Source organism: Monodelphis domestica, chromosome X, assembly GCF_027887165.1.
Source record: "Monodelphis domestica isolate mMonDom1 chromosome X, mMonDom1.pri, whole genome shotgun sequence".
NCBI lineage: Eukaryota > Metazoa > Chordata > Mammalia > Didelphimorphia > Didelphidae > Monodelphis > Monodelphis domestica.
Window position 1 is genome coordinate 39,264,064 of NC_077235.1, and position 23,167 is coordinate 39,287,230.

Sequence of the window (23,167 nt, forward strand, 5' to 3'; positions counted from 1 at the left end):
CAGGCCACCTACTATTTAGGAGTGGTAGCTGAAGACTGAGACTAGGTTGTCCTCCTCTCTGCCCCTCTCCTCTAGCTGCCTCCCAGCCAGCTGTGATCAGAGCCCTGAGCATGGTACAGCTGTGGCAACAAGACAGTCACTCCTTCCTGGCTAGAGCCCTCACCTGAGATCCCACCAGCCACCAGAGTCTCAGCACAGTAGGCGGGGGAGTGGCCCTGGAACTTTTCCATCTTTCTTTTCCTTAAACATTGAGAATTCAACCTTCTCTGCATACCTTTTAACTTGAATCAAGCAGGAGGGTCCCCCAGCTCTGTCCTGTTGTTGGATTTGGTTTTCTGTTCCCCTCGAAGTGCTTTGTTTTTGATTGGTGTTAGAAGGGTTTTCACTGAGGAATTGACCTTTGCTGCTTCTAAGCCATCATCTTGACTCTGTCCCCCTAGGTCCACTTGCTATTTAGGGAGGGCCACCAATGGAGCATATCTTATGTGAGCCCCCTCTGGTACCTCTTGTGGATTCAAGACTATACTCACAAAGACCGTTTGCCCCAAGTGCTGGCCTGTAGAACACCAATAAGGACTCACTATTGATAGCTGCTGGCCCAGGTTTGGCTCTGCTCTATGACTGAACTGAGATTTTCTAGAACATTCCCTAACCCTCAGGACATGCTTGTGGCAGAGGTGGAGACTGAGGTAGGGTGGGCCTAGAAGCATGATATAGAGGAAAGAACATTAAATTAGAAATCACCATGCTTGGGCCCTCTTCTCAGTGTTAACATCAATTCATAGGACAAAGTACTTCCTCTTTTTAGGACTTTTGTTTTCTCCCCTCTAAAATAGGAGGTAGTAGATGAAGTTACCTGTAAGAGCCCTCCCAGCTCAAAATTCTGTAATTCTCATCAACATTGAGGGAAATGCAGATAAACATGTTTTGAAACAGCTGTTTCAAGCATTTAAGAAGTTATTCCAAGAATTTGCCACAGACTGAGTCCATCAGGTCACCTCTCTGGACAGGTTGTTACAATGATCCCTTTAATCTCATTGCCCTTGAATTATGTTTTGAGTTCTTCAAAAGCCCTTATCCAATACGCTGGAGTTTCTGTATTTATGCTTGGTGTTCCTTGGTCCTCCTCTGTTCCATTTGCTCTTTGTTCATTACCTGGACAGAAGCTGTCAATTGTAATTTCTTTTTTCTTTTTCTGTTGTTTACTCATATTTGCCCCTTCTTTCTTCCCTGTCATTGGCTATAATCTTACTCCTTGGTTTATTTGCTCCATCTGTGGGTTTGAGCTATTTTGTCCTGAAGGTCCTTCTTCTCTGCTCTGCTGATTGACTAGATTAGGCTGATGGAGTATTAATGAGCCCTGAGGTCAGATCTTCCCTAGCTGGCAGAAGCTGAAGATGTAGGTAAAGGTGTGGAGGCTGAAGAGAGTTATCCTCATCCTCCTCCCTCTTCCTTTCTGCCAGCCACCTCCTTGCTGGCTGCCTTGGTCAGAGCCCTAGGCTTCCTGCCATGTTATCAAGGTATTCTGTCACAGTTGTAGCCTTCACCCAGGTATCTAAGTCAGCAAGATTTTCAGCACAGTCCATGGGGGAGGGGTGTTGGAGATTGAGCTTCCCTGCCTTCTGAAGGCTTCTTATCTGCCCTATCCATAGACTAGATTAAGCCAGGTGGGGCTGATTTGTGGAGCTGGATGTGCCCTGAGATAAAAACCTTGAGGAGGCCCAAGATAGAGAGTGGTGGCTGCTACCAGGCTGCCCTCCTCTCTGCCCCTCTCCTCCAGCTGCCTCCCTGCCGGCTGTGATCATAGCCCTAAGCCTTCCACAGCTGTGGCAGCAAGGCACTCCCTCCTGGCTGGAGCCCTTGCCCTGAGATCTCACCAATCCCCAGAGTCTCAACACAGTAGGTGGGGGAGGAGGCCTGGGATCCTCCTTCTTCCTTCCCTTAAACCTGAGAATTCAACCTTCTCTACATACCTTTTAAGTTGAATCGAGCAGGAAGGTCCCCCAGCTCTGTCCTGTTGTTGGATTTGGTTTTCTGTCCCCTTGAAGCACTTTGTTTTTGATTGGTGTGGAAGGGTTTTTGCCCCTCCTCATTGCCCTTGAGAAGAGGAATCCCTCATTGGGACGTTAAGTGATGCCTTAGCTTACTTGGACCCAAAGTAAAACAGGATTACTTGTAGTAATTGTTGTTCCTTATGAGTAGACATGAGGCAATGATATCCAGTCCCAGAGTAAAGAGGTTGGAAGTGGGAGGAATTTAAAAAAACCTTTAACTCTTTACCTTCTGTCTTACAGTTGACACAATGTATTGGTTCAAAAGCAGAATGATAAAGGCTTAGCGGTGGGTGTTAAGTGACATGCCCAGGGTCACACAGCTAGGAAGTGGCTAAGGCCAGATTTGGACCTGAGATCTCTTGTCTCCAGGCCTGGTTCTCTATCTGCTGAGCCATCTAGTTGTCTCAGTGGGAGGAATTTGATAAGCTGGTTAATCAAGGAACTTAGGTCCAGAGAGGTGGGCTGCTACTGAGGAAAATCAACAAGCATTCCATTGCTTACCATCTGCCAGGCATCATGCTAAGAGTTGGGAATAAAAAGAAAGGTAAAGATAGGGTTCCTACCCTCAGGGAGGAATGTTACAATATACAGACAATAGATAACTGCATACATAAAAAACATATACAGTGCAGATAGAAGGCTGTGTGTGTGTGCGTGTGCGTGTGTGTGTGTGTGTGTGTGTGTGTATGTGTGTGTGTGTGTTCCTGAGGGTGCTTGTGAGCATGGGCATGAGTGGTGGTGATGGTGGCAGGGAGAAAGACCAATTACAGAAGGTGGGATTTGAGTTGAGTTTAGAAGGAAGCCAGTGAGGCCACAGGGCCAAGGTGAGTAGGGAGAGCATTCTAGCTATGGAGGACAGGCACTGCAAAGGAAAAGAAACACCTGATAGGGCAGAGTCACTGCACTGCAGGGTTCATGGAAGACTGGAAGGTGTAAGAAGACTATATTGGTTGGAAGGGAGCCAGGGTGCAAAGGGCTTTAAATACCCAACAGAAGATTCTGTATTTGATCCTGTGGCTAATAGGGAGCCACTGGGGTTTAGTGGGTGTATCTGTGTGTGAAGCAGGGCTGGGAGAGGGATTGTTGGGTATGCCATTGCTGGCATTTTAGGAAAATCCCTTTCATCTACTGGATTTGCCAACAGTAGTTCTGTTGACACAGAGTATTGACCCTATCAGTTGGTCTTCCTGGAAGCAGGGGGAGCCATTGCAGGTGTTGTAAGCAATAGTGGAGTTGCAGAGAGGCAGATTTTGCTTCAGTGATGATGACAGAGGTGGAGAGCAGGTAGGAATTGGTAAGTATAAGACCCATGCCAAAGTGGTATGGGCTAATTGTAGGTAATTGTGGTATCCAATTCCTGGAGCTCGTAGGATAAAACATCTGATGGTCATTAGGTGGGGATGCTGCAGAAGGCATTCTTGCTAAGGTACAGGTTGGAGTCGATGGCCTCCGGAGCCCCTTCCTCCTCGGATATTCTGGAGTTCTATGGCCTAGGTTTAAAGCCCTAGGTCTTCTACGTTAGAAGCTCTGTGGGCCTTAATTTCCTCATCTTTACAAAGGGTCCAATAATACTTGCACTACTTTCCCCAGAGGATTACTGTGAGATGCTAACTCACAAAGGGCCACTGAAACTTAAGTTGTTATGATCATTATTCTTGGTATTCCCCTGGGAGAATGGGCTTGGGGAGTTGCATTAGCTGTTTCTGCTTAGAGTTGTGGAAGCAGCAAAATAGCAATGGGGACAGCATTATCCCAGAGGAAAATCGAGGACTGAAAAGCGATTTATTCCCCGTTCAGCGGCACCATTACATGGAAGGTCCCTTTCCTCTCCTCTAGACTGGTGCCCATGGAGCAATGTTGAAAGTCTCTGACAGCAAATCATCATATTCATTGTGGAGGATGGAGAGGATGAGCTCTGGACCAACATTGCCCAATACCGGGAGGCCAGTTCAGAACTCTCAAACATTGATGTCACCTGGTAATGCAGGCTGTCGATCCATTGAGATATCTTTCTGGAATGTCATTATCGAGGACAAGCCAGTAAAAATGCAATGATTTTTATAAAAAATGATTATTTTATAGGCTAGTGGGTGTAAAATACTCACTGATCTGTTTTTCTTACCTACCTGTCAAAACTCCAGTTGAGGCTCTCATATCAAACTTATTTTAGCTCCAAAGAAGTAACTGTTGCTATGGATGTTGGCAGGGAAAGAAGTAGCAATGGGTTGAATACCGAAATATCTTCACATGAAAAATCAACGTACACAAAACTGATTGAAGGTCTGAATCCTGGGGAGAAAGAAGCTGCAGTGGAAAGCTTTGTGTGTTGACTCTTGAGTACAATGCCATCAACACACAACACATACACACACACGCACATGATCAGTGCTTTTCACAGGCGTTAAAAAACCTCTGGTTATAACACCTTAGAAAATGGTAGCACAGCCTGTAATGTTTACGAATAAAGTTATTTTCATACCAATTAAAGAAGACCTTCCAATCTTAAAGGGCAATAAGACTGAGCAATACAAAGGGGGAGTGTGATACAGTGGAGAGAGCAGGGAACTTGAAGGCAGAAGACAGTAGGGTGTAGCACTCTTGCATCCACCAATTATTAGCTATGATTAAGTCTTTTCTAGCCCTTTTGGGGCATCCAGGTGGTACAGTGGATAGAGACCTGGGCCAGGAGTCAAGAAGACTCCCCTTCCTAAACTCAAATAACTCTGCGTAAATTACTTAACCCTGTTTGCCTCATCTGTAAAATTTGCTGGAGACGAGAACAGCAAACCATCGCATTATCTTTGTCAATAAAGCTCCAAATAGAGGCAGAAAGAATTGAACACAACTGAAAATGGCTGAACAACAACTGAATGTTTTTGCAACCCTATTTCCATATCTGTAAAATGGAGACAATAATCACCATAGGTTCTAAAACTAGAAGGGGGCTTAGAGGACATTTCATCCAATCCCATCATCTTGCAAATGGAGAAAATGTTGCTTAAATGTCTTGCAAATGACTTGCTTAAATGATTTACAAAAGTAGTCAGTGGCAGGGCTGGGATTCCTGTTCTTATTTCACAGGTTGGTTGGGAAAATTCAATGAAGTAACGGATATAAAAATGCTTTGGAAACTCAGATACACTATAGAAACATAATGGAATCTGGTCTTTTGTATTCACTTTGTAACAGAGAGGGCCTGATATAATGGACTTGGAGGCCAGAAGACTTGGATCCCAATCGCTCTTTACACTTGCTGGCCAAGTCACAAGCTTTGTGTGCTTCATAGAGCTCCCATGAACTTGGTTTACAAAAGTGGGATTGTTCTTGATCTTTAAAATCCAAAGATATTGCAACTGCCTGGTCATCGGTCAGGTGTGTGCTTGGAATTGTTTTCCCCACAGAACCATCTTCACTCACTTGGCCCATTTCCCTTTTTGACTGAGTTTTCCCTTGGACAATTAACAAACATTTATTAAGCGCCTACTGTAGGCCAGTTACTGTGCTAAGTGCCAAGGATATAAAAACAAAAGATAAAGAGTCCCTGCCCTCGAGAAGCATACATGTTAACAGGAGAGACAGCATATACATACATAAACACATATAAGATGAAAACAGTAGTTTGGGAAAAGAAATAACTAGTAGCTCCAGACACCAGGGAAGGTCTTGTATAGAAAGTAATGCTTCAGGGGTAGCTAGGTGGCTCAGTGCACTCTGCCTGGACTCAGGAAGTCCTGGGTTCAAATCTGACCTCACACTCTTCCTAGATGTGTGACCCTGGGCAAATCACTCAACTCCAATTGCCTAGCTAGCCCTTAATTCTCTTTTGCCTTGGAACTGATACTTCGAATCGATTCCAAGATGGAAGGTAAGAGTTATTTTAAAAGTGTTGCTTCAGATAAGCCTAGAAGGAAAATGGAAGTATCAAGAGGTTGATATAAGAAGGAAGTTCATTCTAGGCAAGGGGGGGGGCTGCCAATGGCATGGCACTAAGGTGGGGGGCACAGGCAGTTGTATGGCAGAAGTATGTAGGCAAGTTTGGCTGGACCATAGGGTTCGAGGAAGAGAACAGTTGAGTAAAAGACTAGAAAGATAGGTTGGAGGCAAGCTAAGAGATTGAAGAGATTGAATTGTCAAACAGAGGAGTTTATATTGGATCCTAGATGCCATAGGGAGCCATGGGAGTTTATTAAGGGAGGAGGATGAAAGGTGTATGTTATGTTTAGAATGGCCTTAGGAAAATCACTTTGGTACCTATATAGAGGTTCTATCAGAATGGAAACAGGCTTGAAATAGAAAGACCAAAACGAAGAAAATCTGAAATAATTGGCCAGGCTTGGAAATACCACTTATGGCCAAAGCACAGAGCAAACAAGCTGGCCCTTACAGGGATCAAAGCTGCCATTTTGGCCTCATGCTCTAATGAAGTGAATAACCATCCAGTGGAGCTGAAGCTACTTCTGTGAAACTATAACATTTTAAGTGATGGGTTTTCCGTCAATTAACTTGAGAAGATTTTAATATTAACAATAATTGGAAAACATATTTCTTCTATGCCTTAATTTTTAATATTCCCCTGGGTTCTTAAATCTGTTAGGATTTCCAGGAAAAGACTATAAAATTCACTTTTTAAGATAAAATGACTAGAAGGAGCTTTTGCATATATATTTAGAGATTTATTAAGACACTATTATTAAAATTCCTAATTCAAGATTAAACCATTACTTTGATATACTTACCCATCGATTCTTTAGGTATTCTTCTTGAGCAGAGAAGATTGAACCAAAAAACTTATACTTCAAGCAAAATATTTACTTTTTGACATCACCTGTGTATAGTTCTAAAGATTTCTTACCCTTCAAGGATCTGTGATTTCTTTGCTGTTTGGTTACTTCTTCCATTTAGTAGATCATCACTCCTCTTGGTTTTAATAGATGGTCTTTGTGAGATATTATGGTCAAAAAAATTCATCAACTGGTGGCCAAGCCATTGGTGAAAAGGCTCTGTGAATGGTTTCATCAGTGGGGAAAATTTGTGTGATCTTGATACAGATTCTGGAGCTACCTGAGGTCCTGAGAAGTGACCTGTCCCTGGTATAAAAGCTTGGTGGTATCAGAGGCAGGATGGAAGCCTTTTGGAGACTAAATTAGTCTAGAACCATGTTGGCAAATCTATGGCACACATGCCAGAGTGTGCCAGAGGGGGCTGCTCCCTTTCCCCTCTTCATGTGCACGTGAGGATATTTCTCTGCCCAGCAGCTCAATGTGAGTGCTTCTTCCCTCCTCTGTCTAGAATATTGCAGTATGGACACTCAGTCTCTAAAAGGTTTGCTATCACTGGTCTAGAGCATTCCCTGTGTTCCACTCCACTTAATAGTTTTTCAAGCTACTACTAACCTTTGGAAAATTATACATGTAGTATATTATTGCATATATTATATGTGTTATGCATATATAATATGATCATGATTTTACTACCTATTAAATTGGTTTCTCTCTCATTTTTGCCATTTTGAGCCTTGCATGCCAGAGATTTGTCATTGTCTGTGATGCAGCCTAGAAGAGTTTCATTTTCAAGACTAATGTAGTACCCCAAATAAGGGTACACCCAGCATTTAGAAAGGCTAGACTAAATTGCAGAAAAAACTATTTCATAACAATTATGGTACTTGCCATATAAAGCATTCTCACATACATAATCTTATTTGAGCTTCACAACTACTCAGTAAAAGAGATAATGTATAATGTGTACTATTGTAGTAGAATCCACTGGAAAAAAAGTTGTTCCTGAAGACAGAGGACCTGGATTCAAATTCTACCTGAGTACCTGTGCAATTCTATTTACTCTTCTGAGTTTCAATTTCATCATCTTAAAAATTAGGTATTTGACCTTTATGGCCATAGAAGTTCCTTTCACTTCTTGATTTAGCCATTTCTTATTTTCATCTTAGAGAGCAGAAAATCAAAGTTTAGAGAAACAACTACTCTCAGATCACCCAGATGGCAGAACCAGGACTAGAAGTGAGGTCTTCTTACAGTCCAGTGCTTCTTCCACTAAACCATCCCACCTTATCTGCTATAGTTTCCCAGTATAAACCTTTCACTACAGTATGGTAGTCTCCTGACTGACTTTTACTTGAAGTCTTTCCAACTTGGAAGGTCCTGTTAGAGTGTGTGTCCCAAGAGTCTAGGGTCATCCCAATTCCACAATGAAGTACTTTAGTAGGATTTCAGTAGAACAGGACACATTTTTCTCAACATTTCTTCACCCCTACCACACACCTCTCTTTGCACACGGTATGCCCCTTGCACAGTGTTCACCTTTCTCTTTGCTCTTCTAAATAAACCCTGAAGTCAGATCTGGTCAACAAGGCTTTCCCCCATTTCTCCAGTCCAAATCGCTCTCTTGCCACCTCCTCCACAAATTCTTTCTTATTTACTTTATAGGTAATGACTTCCTCCACCCCCCATGGCCCTCACATAGCCCTTTGTTTGATCCCTCTCCAATGCACTTCGCAGTGAATGCATCTTTTCCCCGTTAGATTGTGAGCTCACTGAAAGCAAGGATCATGGCAGCTTATCTAAGCCCTCTCTCCTCCATGACCAAGTATACTCCTATATACAGACAGAGTAGCTGCCATGTATACTTTGTCTCATATTCAGTTCAAACAAGTGTTTACTTTGTGTCTGCTGTGAGAAAAGGAACTATGTTAAAAGCTTGGCACATGTAGAGGAAGATGATGCAGTCTCAGCCCTTAGATGAAACCATTTTCACAAAGATGTGCATATGCAGATGATATGTGATGTAATTGTGTATGAAGGTCATGAGCACTGGGGAGATCGGGAAAGCCCTTGTGGTGGAGATGGCCCATTAGTTAAACCCCACCAAAAACTGGAGATCTCAAGAGGTAAAAGTGAGCAGAGATACCATTGCAGGAATAGGGGGAGCCTGGGCAAAGCCATGGAGGCAGGAGATCGAATTAAATGGGCTCAAAACAGCAAGTAGACCTGTGACTGCTGAAGAAGAGTAGAGAGTTGGTTCTAATTGCAGTAGGGCTTTCAGCACCAGGCTAAGGTGTTTATATTTTACTCTAGAAGCAATAAGGCATTCCCTGAAGGTACTGGAGCATGGGAGACACATGATTATACCTGGGCATTAGAAGGATGAACTTGTTAACTATGTGGAGAATGGATAGGAGAAGAGAGAAAGTAGCCCCAGAGAGGCCAGGCAAGACTGCATGCCAGGAGTTTAGTTAGGGAGCTTTTGTATTAGTTGAGGCCAGATGTGATAGGTACCTGAATGAGGATAGTGGCTGTGAGAAAGGAGAGAAGTGGCTATACACGAAATATTATAGAGGTATCTCTTAGTCCTCCTCCAAAGCCACCCTGAAAAAGACTATATAATCCTCAAAGATGCCCCATATCTATGTGGTCCCTTGTAGGACTCAGCATGGCACTGGGCATACAGGAGGCACTGAATCAAGGTTTATTAATACACAATGACAAAAGGAGCATGCTGTTAGCAGCACGGTCAGCTGGAATAGCATCAATGTTGGATCAATTACGAGAAATCATCTTGTCCAGTCTCGTGAAGCCAAGTCAAGGGTTATCAAACTCTGAACCAGTTGTGTGTGTGTGTGTGTGTGTGTGTGTGTGTGTGTGTGTGTGTGTGTTCCGTATCCCTTGTCTCCAGGATACTCAACAAAAGAGACTTGGTTCTATCACTGTTTGTGTTCCTTTAAACCTCTAAATCTTTCATGTTCTTTAGGGCAATCACATACCTGCATGTTCTTTGTCATAGTCAGTGGAACCATGAGGCATTACATAATAATCTTCCCACTGGCATCCTCCTAGATGCTAGAAGAACATACATGCTAAACCATGTCAAGATCTACCAAGATGGAAAGAATTTATGTGTGGGCCAACCAACGGACTAAAGTTCAAGGGATCGACTTGGTTTGTGAAAGCTTATTCCCAGGAGGCTGGCTACTGGAGGATGAATATTTTTGGCCATGTCTACTCAAGCAGACCATCTTCTGGGGCGGTTGTGATCTTTGACGATGGAAAGGGTCCTCACATTCATGAAGTTCAAAAGCTATTGGGGAAATACGAAAAAAATCCTCATGTTTATATAGTGCTTGATGGCGAATGATGTTATAACAACCTTGAGTTAAGTGGTATGAATATTATTATCTTCATTTTACAGATAAGAAAACCGAGGCTGTGAGAGATTAAGTGATGTGGCCGATAGTCCTACAACTAGTAAGTACACTGGAATTTAGGCTTGCACTGCTTTCCTCTATATCTTGCTGATATTTGGGCTGATCTTTTAGTTACCATTAATGTGTGGAGATTTTTTTAGTAAAGTTTTCTTTTTTAAATAAGAGGTTATGCAAGTTTACAGAAAAAAGGAACTCGGTGAATATTAAACTCTAAACTTTTACGTTCCTCCAAATTCTTTTTTAATAAGAGATCTTATGTTTTAATGTGGTTACAGTTATAATCAGTGAGTACATGCTTTTCATGTTAGTTTTCCAAAAGCCAGGAAGGCACGGTCTCTTCAGCCTCCTTACCTCTTAATTAAAAAGTAGAAGGGGAATGTTTGGATGATAATAATAACAGCATTTTTCTCTCACCTAACTTGCAACATTAATTATCAGCTAGTTAGAAGGAAATGATCTATTGCATAAAGAAGTCCATCAAGGCAGACAATTTAGTGACTTGCTTATTATAATTCTGCAATACTTCAACAGCGAGGAGATTTCCCTGGTGCGGGAACTTCTACTAAAGTCCCAGAGGGCATAGCTTCCTCCATGATCTACATGAACTGCCCTGAGAAAACTGCTCAGAGGTTGAGCCTCCAAGTCTTAGATGACAATGCAGATGGCTGTGGTTCATTATGGGGTCCTTCTTTAGAGCCCCCCCTAGCTTCACTGGGAGAGTCTTTGAGGAGGACTTTGGTGAATGAAGCCCTTGTTTCACAAGTGTTGGAATTACCCAAAAAGTCTTCATTTGATGACATATCACTTCATTGACTAGAGACCACAACCCACAATAGCTATTAAAGAGGAATTTCAAAGTTAAAAGAGTGATTTCCCAAAATAGACTTCAAATACTCTCAGAGGAAGAGGTGGGGTATTCTGAAGCCAGCTAGAAGGGACTTGAGAAAGCCGATTGTTAAATTTTCATCGTGAGAATTTACACCTCAAAAATCAGCATTGCTATAAGTCAGAACTTAATTTAATACGTTATTAATTAGACTTCAGGAAGTGTTCATAATGCAGATAAAATGTAAAAGTATGTGTAAGGGACAGCTAAGAGGCTTAGTGGATACTGCCAGGATTAGACGAAGGAAGGTCCTGAATTCAAATCTGGCCTCAAACAATTTCAAGCTGACTGACCCTGAACAAGTCACTTAAATCCGATTGCCTAGCCCTTATCACTCTTCTGTCTTGGAACTAATATTCTTAGTCAGAAGATAAAGGTTTTAGAAAACATATGTCTACATTTTCACCTCCCCCCAGAGAGCCTGGTATGTAAACATTTGCCAGCACACTCAGCAGAAGTACAGTAGAAGAGGCAGGGAATGATGCCATCACTAGACTTGAGGCCTGGTAACTGCAAGCTAAATAAAAATAACAACAACAATAATAAAATAGTTGGAATTAATAAAATGCTTTAAGGTTTGTCAAAGGTTTCTAAATATCTTGAATCAACTCATTTGAACCTCTCTACACCTTTGGAGAGAAGTAATGTGGGAGTTGTGAGAACTGTTTTAAATTCCAGAAATGGTACTTACTTTCTGTGTTGTCACTTTTTAGCCATGACCCCATTTGAGGTTTTCTTGGCAAAGAGACTAGAGTGTTTGCCATTTCCGTCTCCAGCTCACTTTATAGATGAGGAAACTGAGGCAAACAGGGTGAAGTGACTTGTCCAGAATCACACAGCTAGTGTCTGAGGCTGTATTTTAACTCAGGAAGATGAGTTTTCCTGATTCCATTTCTGAAGCTCTATCCAGTATACCACCTAGCTCCCCACTTTCTGGGTAACTTTGGCTAAGTCACAGAAAAATAGATTTTTTTTTTTAGAATTAGAGGGGAACACAGAGGTCGTTTAAGGCCTGACATATAGGAATCTCCTCAAGATCATCTCCAAGGTTGGAAGAAGGCAGGTTATGCAGCCTCTTGAAAACTTCCATCGGAGAGGAATCCACTACTTCTAAAGGTATCCCACTTCCCTTTGAGATAGTTCTATTTCTTAGTAAGTTGTATTTTTTTCTCTAACGATATACCTAAATCTCTCTAGAATTTTTGCCCATTGCCCCTAGTTCTTTTCTCTTGGGCAGACTTCTCTTCTTCAGTCTAAGACTCCCCAGGATCATCATCTCTCACCATTCTGGTCATCCTTCTCTAGATGTTCTCTGGCTCATCGGTTCACTTCCCAGCCACTTTGGGCCATTTCCTGCCTTATCCAATGATCGATCAGCTCTTCAGAGTCTCCTCTTGTCTTTTTGCTTGGCTCCTTCAGGCTCCAGTTTTCTCCTTGGTAAAACAAGGAAGTTGGACAGGACACCTCAAGAGCCTCCTTTTGGGGCCAACAGGATATGGTCCCATGATGCCTACAATACAAAGAGAGGCATGTGAGAAGAGAAGCACTAGTGTACAGAACATGGGGATTTTTTCAGGGAGATGAGAACTAGTTGCAGAGTGAGAGAAGAATGAAACATATTGGTTTTGGAGGATGACAACAGAAGCATTATCAGTGAATACTGTCACGAGTTGGAAGTTCTGGAAAGATTGTCTTAGTAGCATTTTTAACCTCATTGAAAGGCCAATAAAAGCAGGGGTACATGAAACAGGTATTCTCCCCACATGCGACACTGAACAGACCTCCTCCATAACCAGTCCTTGACCCCCCTCCCCAAGAAATGAAAATCGGAGAACGTTTATGTATTTTCCCTGAACTCCCAGATGTCCTCAGTCACGGTTTCCTCATATTTCCATAGTCCCCTCTTTGAGGAGAGAGGTTCAGAAAGCTAATCTTTTCTCTTAGGTTCCTTGGAGGCATATGAATTGAGAAGAGAAATCGAAGAGACTATATGCTTTTATTGAGTAATTATATTAAGCACAAGAGAAAACTAATTCCAGGCTCCATCTCACTGTGTTTTTTAATTCTCCTTCCCAGTGTGCCACAGGGACTCCATTTTCAGGGCCAATCATCCTCCTTCTTCTTCACACACAGAAACTAAAAGGGGTAATTATCCCCCAGGAGCACCTTAATTGTCCCAATTAACCTGACCACTTTTTGCAATCAAAGCCAAGCAAAAGAAGGGATTTAAAGGGATCAGGCCCCATTCTATGAGCTCTGTATAAGTAAGAGGTAAGTCACAGAGCATTTTAAGTACCCAAGAAGAAAAATAGGGACTCAGAAATGGCATATCCTGTAACTTACAGGCCAAGATTTTCGGTAACTAGTACTAGACAAAATGACATTTGAGAAAAACCAAATTCTACTGGAGGAATATACTGTCCAGCGCCATTGATTAGTCTTGAAAAATCATCATGTTAGGAGAAACCATATCATGAGGGGTGGTTTGTTCTAAAGTAACAGCTCATATTTTGTGGCAAACTTCTGTGATAAAGTATCAGAGTTATTTTCTCACAAAAGACTCCCTCCCTTAATTCCTCTGAGCCTGGAAGTTCTCATAGGATGTCAGGAAAACACAAGCACTGGCAGCTGGTCCTACCAAGTTAGAAATGCTCAGAGTAGGAGTCCAACTGGCCTTTTTTAAATAAAAAAAAACCCTTACCTTCCATCTTGGAATCAATTGGTTCCAAGGAAGAAGAGTGATCAGGGCTAGGCAATGGGGGTGAAGTGACTTGGCCAGGGTCACATAGCTGGGAAGTGTCTGAGGCCACATTTGAACCTAGGACCTCTGGTCTGTAGACCTGGCTCTCAATCCACTGAGCTACCAGCTGCCCCCCAACTGGCCTTTTATTTCAGTACCAGGAGGACTTACTTGGGAAGTTGTGATTAACCAGCAGATATTACCTGCCCCTAAATAATGTTTTTTTTTGCTTTTTTCCAACCAATATGAACCAAACCAACAATATCCCCACAACATGCAATGTGCTAGATAGTGAGGAAACAATGAAAAATAAAAATTAGTCAGAATCACAGAACTAGAGTTAGAAAAAATACCTCAAAACCATCTAAGCTGTTTATTTTATAGGTTGGGAAACTGAGGCCCCCAAAATGAAAGCCCTTGACTCAATGCACATAAATAGAAAGTGGCAGAGTTGGAATTCAAACTTGATCTTGAAACTCCATGCTGTCCCCACTCTAGTTTTTTTTTTGTTGTTTTTATAAAAACCCTTACCTTCTGTCTTGGAGTCAATACTGTGTATTGGCTCCAAGGCCAAAGAGTGGTAAGGACTAGGCAATGGGGGTCAAGTGACTTGCCCAGGGTCACACAGCTGGGAAGTGTCTGAGGCCAGATTTGAACCTAGGACCTTCCATCACTAGGCCTGACTCTCAATCCACTGAGCTACCCACCTGTCCCCTCCCAGTCTAGTTTTTGAAATTCTCTCCTGATTCTTATTTTCAAGGAGCTTTCCCTCTACTTGAATACAGCATCCCTCTTTGACTTCTCTACCTTGCTCCAGACTTACAGCATCCAGACAAGTGTGCCTACCTAACAGTTCTTCCCTGCTTTAAGGAATTGTATGTAACAAAGGATCTTACTGATGTTCTCTTATTTTTTTAAACATTATTTTATTTGGTCATTTCCAAACTGTTCTCTCATGTTTAAGCTCTGAGCCCCCAGCCAGAGACAACAGTATAGAGAAGCACCTGGGTTTTTAAAATCTCTTCTCTGAGTTTGCTTTCCCCTTCATTTGATTCCTCCCAACTGAATTTTCAGTGTGTCCTCACACTTGCAAAGCTTGTCACAAACACTGTTTGTATAGACAAATGAAACCTTTAAAACAAATTAAGGTAAAAAAGTTTCCTCCATTTTCAGAAGAAAGATTTTCAGGCTTCCCAAGGAGAGGGAGGAGATTTAGAATTACTCCTTGCTGATGTACTGTAGTCTAGGGGTGTCTCCTTCAATAGCTTAGCATTTGTTCTGGCACTCATCAGGCCCAGTCACCAGACTGCCTCCATCCTTGTCCTGGTTGCCTTTGCTGCCCACAATTCCAGTCCAGGCTATGTTTCACAAACTCCTTTCTCTGTCTCTATCTCTGTCTCTAAGAGGCTGCATTGCCTTCTGAACCTCAATTCTGCCTGGACTGACAAATGACTTTTAAAGGTCACCCAGGGAACACTGTCACTATTCAGCTTAGGGCACTATTGCCTTCCTATTTCCCTCAAGGGACTTGTTCACACTTCATAAAGGGGTCACCTGGAGAGCTTGTATTATTAGTTTAACACCTCATTATGCCCTTTTATGTGATTAGGGCCTGGGATTTCAAGGGCTGTCTCGTCTACATGTACATGATGACTTGAGAGGAGAAAAAGCACTTATAACTGGAGGATCAGGAAGGGGCTTCATAGAGGAGTTGGTGGCATATGAGCTGAGCTTTGAAGGAAGCCAGGAGACTAAGAGGGAGATGGAATGCCCACTTCAGGCAACAGAAGGCAAGCTAGAGCCAAATTCTATAAGGGCCCAAAATGCCAGGATGAGAAGTTGGCATTTTATTATGGAGGCAATAGGAAGCCACTGCATATTCTTTAGCAGGGTACAGTAACATAGTCAGGGTTGTGCCTTGATGATTCTGGCAGCTATATGGAAGATATGTTGGTGATCAGAGAAAATGGAAGCAGGAATTCAATTGAGGAATAACTGGAATGTGAGACAGGCAGGGATTATTCCCATTTTACCGATACCTAAGGGTTCACATGACTTGTCAGTTATTGCCAGGGTTCAAACCCAGATCATGTCCTAGGTACTCTATTTATATATAAGGCTATTTATTCTAAACCTTGTCTCCTCAAGCCTTACTATCTCCCTTCTTCCTCTCAGCAGAGGATTTTGACTACTAAAAATAGTTTTTCATTCCATATCACAGAGGTTGAGGGCATGGCACCTCCATGATCTAGAAAACCTGCATAAAATTTTGGTACCAGAAAATCTGATTTTTCTTTCTTTTTCTTTTATGGGGTTTACAATACTTTATCGTAAATTTTGGACTAAGTATTCATTTCTGAGTTTCTAAATTTTTTTCGATGTTGTCTGCTGGCCTTCATGTGTCATGTGCAACTACGCCAAATTCCTATTTATTTAACTTATTAGGCCAACTCCCGATATATTGAGACCACAATGGGGAAAGCCATGATGTGGAAGGTATAACTGTAGAGGTCATCTGCGTTGAGCCTCCTCTTTTCCCCTCTCCCACTCCTCCAAACTCCTTAACCTCATTGCCTCATTTTCTTCTCTTTTGCTCCAGTCTCATAAATCAAGAGCCCTTCTCTTTGCTTAGGTTTGGTTCTCTTGATCCTGGCTATCCTCGTTCTCTCTCTGGGGACCTTGTACCGTTGACTATTCTGTCTCATCTTCAAACACTGCTTGTCTACTTGCCCTTTCCTTGCTACAGCAAATATGACCAGGGCTTCCCTAGCCTTACCTTCACTTAAGCTTACCAGCATTTCAAACTACCATCCTTCATCATAAAAGGATGGTCCCACCATTCTTCTAGTCACTCATGTTTGCATCCTCAGGATCATCATATCTCGTCAGTTGTTCCTAACCTCTGTGATCCTCAGTTTCCTCATTTGTAAAATGGGAATAATTCCTGCCCTTCTTACATTCCAGTTATGGCTTACAAAAATGACATATTTCAATGTACTGGTTAAATGGTAAGCTCATGAACTCTGCCTCCTTGATTAGCACAGAATCTCCGAATTTCAGTCCAACACAGACCTACAAAGAAACCCTTGATCCAACAGACTAGAAGCCCAAAGAGGACAGGGACTATATATATATATTTCTCCATCAAGACCCCTTTCCTTCCTCTCCCTTCACATAGATGCCCAGTAAATAAATGTTTGTTGAATAAATGAACATCTTTGCAAACTTTTCTCAGAGCTCATTGAGTCATTATTGGGCACAATTATCTAATTAAACATTTAGTGACTTAGTTCTACATCATCAGCTTTAACTCGACTGTATTAATCATTTGCATTGAAAAAATAAAAAAGAGTAACTTAATTAATGCCCTTCTCTAAACTAGACATGATTGTAATCCTTGAAGTATTTTAAGTAGAAAAAATGATCTCAGATGATTATATAAGTCACTCAAGGGAAAAAGTCACTTTTCTTCCTAAAGTTTAAATATCAAAGAACGTCCCAAACTTCAGGTGGAATGACTGAGGGCTATAATGAAACCCAATGATAAAATCTATTCAACCCGCAGCTTTGTCATCATTGTAACCAATCACAACCCTTCCCTGCCATCTGCCTTTGGTGCCTGCCTTGTTGGGGAGTTGAGTTGACCATCCCTTCCCAAAGGCCGTGCTAATGGAGTTTGGGTTCTGGAAGATTTTACTAAAGTGGAAAGGGACTCCCAGTATGGACCGTCATCAAATGGCTTTGTCTTCAGAGGACAAGCCTAGTTCCCCCTACTTTCCCCCTACAGGAGTTCATAAAACTGACTGCTTAGATGTGTAGATATGCATCACCCTTTGAACCTGTGATTGCCGTCCTCCCCTATGCAGATTAGCCATTCATCTGCAGTGATTTGAATTGAGTCTTTCTGACTTCAAAATATCCACTCTCTGTCTTGAAAAGGAAGTGAGGGTAGAGAGGGGAAACACCCGGCCCTAGGTCACATAGGATCAAAAGCAGGACTTCAACTCCATCCTGCTCTATAACTCCAATTCCTAGGATCTACCTCAAAATGCTGCCTTCTTGAGAGGCAAGGGTCTTCCCTTTTGCATAGACAAGGATTTTACCAACACACTTTCCCAACAGATTTGGTTTTCTATTCCAGTCTCCCGACACCTGATTTCCTTTGAAATCTATAGAAGTAATAGGTGAGATCAGGGTTAGTACTGTGGCCATGGGCAGAAGCAGAGCTGGGTGGTCCTTTGACTTCCTGACCTTGACTCGATTTGCCCTGCCTGACCCTCAGCCTCTCCTAGAATCTCAGGCAGAAATGAAGGGCCCTGTACATCCAGACTAATCCAATGCCCTCCTTTTACAGAGGAGGAACTGAGACACAGAGAAGGACCCAGTAACAATTAGCTGCAGAGCTGATGCTACAACCCCTGAATATTCCTACCTGGAGAGGAAAGGCTGCTTGGCTCTACAAGCCAGAGGGAGAACAGCTGGTTGGAGGGCACATTAATAATCAGAACAAATGAAGGGCAGGGGCAGCCACCTGTAAGGGGAAGTGGGTTTTTGACCAAATGTTTATAGGTCTAGGCCTGACCATGTTCCCATCCACGACCCTTGCCTCTAATTGGTGAACATATGCCTTATCGTGCCTGGTTCCAGGCACTTTCAAACCATCACACCACACCACCTGTACCTCCAACAGAAACTTGGGCTCCTGCTTCTGAAACCATGGGCTGTCCAGGGTCCTAAAGTATAAAGAAGAGCCCAGTGATAGCAGCAGAGCTGACACTGGAACCAGGTCTAAACTAAGGGGAAAGACTGCTTGCCCAGCACAAGTCAGGGGGAGAACAGAGGGCAGGTATGTCCAAAGACAGAGCAAGAGAAGGGCAGAGGCAGCTCCTTGAAGAGGAGGTGGGCTTTATTTGAGGGCATACTAAATACAGGTCTGCTCCATTTTCATCCCATCACACATAGCTCTAGTTGGTGAGCCTTTCCACCTTTCCAGGTCACCATTCTCCTTGTCAGATTCCTCCAAGCCAAACTCACCTCTCCTTCCTTCTTCCCCCACTGCAGCTCAAAAAAGAAAAAGAAACTCCCTTCTCCAAAGGGGCAGTGTGGTGTGTGGTTCAGAGCCCTAGATTAGTTACCCTGTCCTATCTTCTCCTGTGACATATCTCTGGTACTCTTATCTTTCTTTCTTTCTTTCTTTCTTTCCCTATTCTTTCCTTTCCCCTTTTCTTCTTCCTCTCTTTAGTCTTGATATCCCTTTGGCTCTCTACCTCATTTTTATAGCCTTTGCCCCTTTTCTGATGATTCCTCCCTCTCTCCCTCCTTACCTTATACTGTTCTTTTTCTTCCTAAGCCCATCATTTTCTCCTCTTTCCTCTTCCTCCCTTATTCTCTTCTCCATGCCTAGCCTTCCAAGTTTCTTCCTCTACCCTTTGTCATCCTTCTCCTATCCTCCACCTTCCTTCCCTTATAATTCCCACAATCCCCTGAGCCCAGCTTCCTTTCTCTTATTGCCAACCATTTCCTACCTCTCCTCTCTTTTTACGGTGAGCTATTACCATCCTTGGTGCAAAGATCTGAGTCTCGGGAGACAGAGGCCCTGAGTCCTAGGATCTTCAATACCTGTGAACAAGTCACTGAACTTTTCTGGACTCCAGCTTGATTTTCTGTCAACTGAAAAGGTTGGACTAGATGACCTCTGAGGACCCTCCCACCTTATACTTCTCCCTTTTTCCTTCCCCTCATAATTTCCTCTTTCTTTCCCTTCCTTTATATTCCATTTCCTCACCGCTTCCCTTTATCTAATAATCCACTTGTTCCTTCCATATCTTTACTGCTTCCCTCTCCCTCCACGCAACTCTTTGTTGTAAGCACCGATAGGATTCTTCTATTGATATTGGAAATACTGATGTCAATCTTGGCAAAAGTGTGCTATCTTGAGATTTTGGGAAGTAACTGTGTTCAGATAGTGCCTTTGCCCCTTAATGCCTGTAACTCAGAGAAGATGAAGAACTTTGCCCTCTTATTTCTCAGTTCCTTAGACATATCTTGACAAATTTTCTTATTTGTATTTTTAGGCGATGAGGGGCTAGATCTAAGATTTCATTCCTCAGCCTAGACAAATATGCAATTTAGCAGTAACTTAAAATCTGAGAGGATAGATTGTTAAGTCTCTTGTCCATATTTACAAAATCAGCAGGTATCAGAGGCATAATGTGAATCAGTTCTAAAATCATCTTTTTGTCACTATACCTTGTTATCATGCTATCTGCAGATGGAGAAACTGAGGCCTGGAAGCGGGGATGAACCAAGTTACATAGGCTGTTTCAAGACAAAATTGTGAAGTGAACCCAGTTCCAAGGAGCCCTAATTCTATTCTTGCCATTTCTATCTCTGGATTTTTGGAGATGTTTTTCCAAAGGAATTTTTTTCTGATCCATTCCACTCTTATACCTGGATTCCTTCAGGATCTGGGGGGAGGGATGGCTGTGGGATGGAAAAAGCAAAGCCAAGGGGTCCCTGTGACTTCCTAACCTTGAATCTCAAGCTGTCAGCAGAGCTGAAATATTCTTTAGCTCCAAATTAGTTCAATATCTTCTTCCTTTTACAGGGCAGGACACTGAGGCACAGTAAATGGCCCAGTGAAAACAGCAAAACAGACACTAAAGCCCTGCAGACTCCTGCATTCTGGAGACTACTTGGATTATGGGGAGAGGACAGCTGGAGTCAGAACAAGTAAAAGTCTGGGGCAGCCCTTTTTAATTTAGGTGTTTCTAAATTCAAGCCTGTCCCTTATTGCCACCCCATCACCATAGTGTCTGGTTGGTAAGCCTTCCTTCTCCTTACCTGGCCAGATTCTCTAGGTCAATACCTCTCCTTTCCTCTCCCACACTGCAGCTCAGAAATGAAAAATAACCTCAGAATATACTCTCTTCTCGGGGACTTTGAATTCATGCTTCATGTCCATCCTCTTGCTTAGACTACCCTACTCTGGGCTCATGTTCCTATCTTCCTAATATTCTTTTCTTCTCCAAACTATCATTTCCTTCTCTTTCCTCTCCTCTCCTCTTCTTTTATCCCTTTTCCTTCTCCCCCCCCCTTTTCCTTCTCATCTTCCTTCTCTTCCGTAGTCCTTATTCCCCTTTTCTCCAAATTCTTCCAAGTCCCTTCCCCCCACCCATCTTCCTTTCTCTTCTACTCAACCCTAACTCTTCTCTCCTCTCTTCTATAGTGATTACCTTCTGTGGTAGAAAGAGCCTTGGGAGACAGAGGACCTGGGTTCCAGTGCCATCTTGGAGCTTCATTAACCTGTGATACTTGATACTGAACTTTCATGGGCTTCAGCTTCATTTTCTGTCAAATGAGAACATTGGACTAGATGGCTCCTGAATGCCCTTCCACCTAGTCGGAATGGACGATCCTAGATCCTCCCTCTTCCCTTCATATTTTCTTCACTTTCTTCCCTCCTCCTTTTATGCCCTTTCCTATCCTTTCCTCCTTCAATCTGACAATGAGTGGCATCATTCCACAAACCTTGGAAATAATGATGTCATCTTCAACAACAATGTGCTACTTTAGGAATCATAGGACCTGTGGCTCTGCCACTCGATGTCTGTGTGATCTAGGATGGCTCTGTTTGCTCACCTATAAAATAAAAATCAGAAATCTTCATTATTTTGAGGACTTTTTTTTGCTAGAGTAATGGGGAGGCCATACCTATGATTTCATCCCTTAGCCTATATATATATATATAAACATATATATATATATATTATATAATGTAAAATTTTTAGAGAGTAGCTTGGCAGGTCAGAGATTAAGTCCCTTGCCCAAAGTTATAAAACCAGCAGAGGCAGAATTTGAATTCAGACCTTATGCTACTGCTTCCTTAATGCTTTCTTTATCCAGTATGCTATACACTTTCTCTTTAACTCTCTTTGCAAATGTAGAAATAGAGGCCAAGAGAGGGGGAGCAACTCCCAATGTCACAAAGGCATCTTAGAGGCAACACTTTAATCCCATGCATGGCAACTACCTCCCCTGTAAACAACCAGTTGTGGCCGATGAATAGACAAAGATGGTTTTACTAACACATTTTCAATAGAGTTTAGCTTTGAAGTTGTTCCTGAGATGGAAAGCAATATTGTAAAACCCCTTTATATATTCTTTTTGTGAAAGAGAATTCAAACGAACAACAAAGTGAAGAAATAAAGTGAAGATAATGTCTCATTCTCCATTTAGCTCTATCAGTTCTTTCTCTGGAGGACAATGACATTTTTCATCATGAGACTGAGGATTTTCTTAGACCACTGTAATGCTAGGAATAGCTACGTCATAAATTCTCGTCATATATTGGTGCTTCTCTTCCATCAGTTTACCTGGTCCTTCAATTTGGTCCTTCATGTTAAATCATGTATCCATTTTAACATTAACTTGGTATAGATGTTGGTCTACACCCGATCTCTTCCATTTTTTTCCATTTTCCCAGCAGTTTTTGTCAAATATGATTTTTGGTCCCAAAAACTTGGATCTTTGGGTTGATCAAACACTAAATAAACTGGTCATTTAGTAACACTAAATTGCTTTGATGATTATAGCTTTATAAATACAGTATGATATCAGGTACTCATAGAGCATCTTTCATTTTTTCCACTAATTTGCTTGATTTTTTTAGTTCTATACAAATTGTTATTTTTTTCGTATAGTTCTGTAAAATAATTTTTGGGCAATTTGATTGATTCAGCACTGATTAAGTGGGTTAATTTAGGTAGGACTGTCATTTTGTCATACTGGCTGGACCAACTCATCAGCATAAAATTAACATTTCCCCAGTTGCTTAGATCTGATCTTATTTTTGTTTAAAGTGTTCTATAAATTCATATAATTCTTGGATTTGTCTTGACAAGTGACACAACACATATTTTATGTTATTATCTATAGTTAATTTAAATGGAATTCCTTTTCCTATTATTGTTGGGCTTTATTGGAAAATGCTGATGACTTATGTGGATTTATTTTATCTCCTGCAACTTTGGTAGAGTTACTAATTATGTCAACTAGACTCTTTAGGACTCTCGGAAAATATATCTCCATTGCCTATTTCAATTCCTCTTATTCTATTCTATTTCAATTATTGTGTATTGTATATTGTTTGTTCCAAGGCAGAAGAATTAGGTAATGAGAGGTAGTTACTCCAGGATCAAAGGCCAGTATCAAAAGACCTCCCATCTGGTCCACTGAGCCACTAGTTTCCCCTTTTATTGTTATCTATA

The 23,167-nt window shown here is 42.0% G+C and overlaps 1 long non-coding RNA gene across 33 annotated transcripts in view; it reads right to left on the reverse strand.

Annotated features, from left to right (window-relative positions):
• Nucleotides 1-23,167, reverse strand: part of LOC103098510 (uncharacterized) — a 143,087-nt gene that overhangs the window by 19,889 nt on the left and 100,031 nt on the right. For 32 of the 33 annotated variants that reach the window (XR_008914595.1, XR_008914569.1, XR_008914566.1 and 29 more), the window contains 4 exons: nucleotides 21,429-21,539; nucleotides 21,134-21,248; nucleotides 12,442-12,668; nucleotides 4,181-10,145 (listed from right to left, as the gene is read on the reverse strand). This is a non-coding gene — a long non-coding RNA (uncharacterized LOC103098510). The remainder of the gene's footprint in view (nucleotides 1-4,180; nucleotides 10,146-12,441; nucleotides 12,669-21,133; nucleotides 21,249-21,428; nucleotides 21,540-23,167) is intronic. The other variant, XR_008914565.1, reaches the window with a different exon arrangement.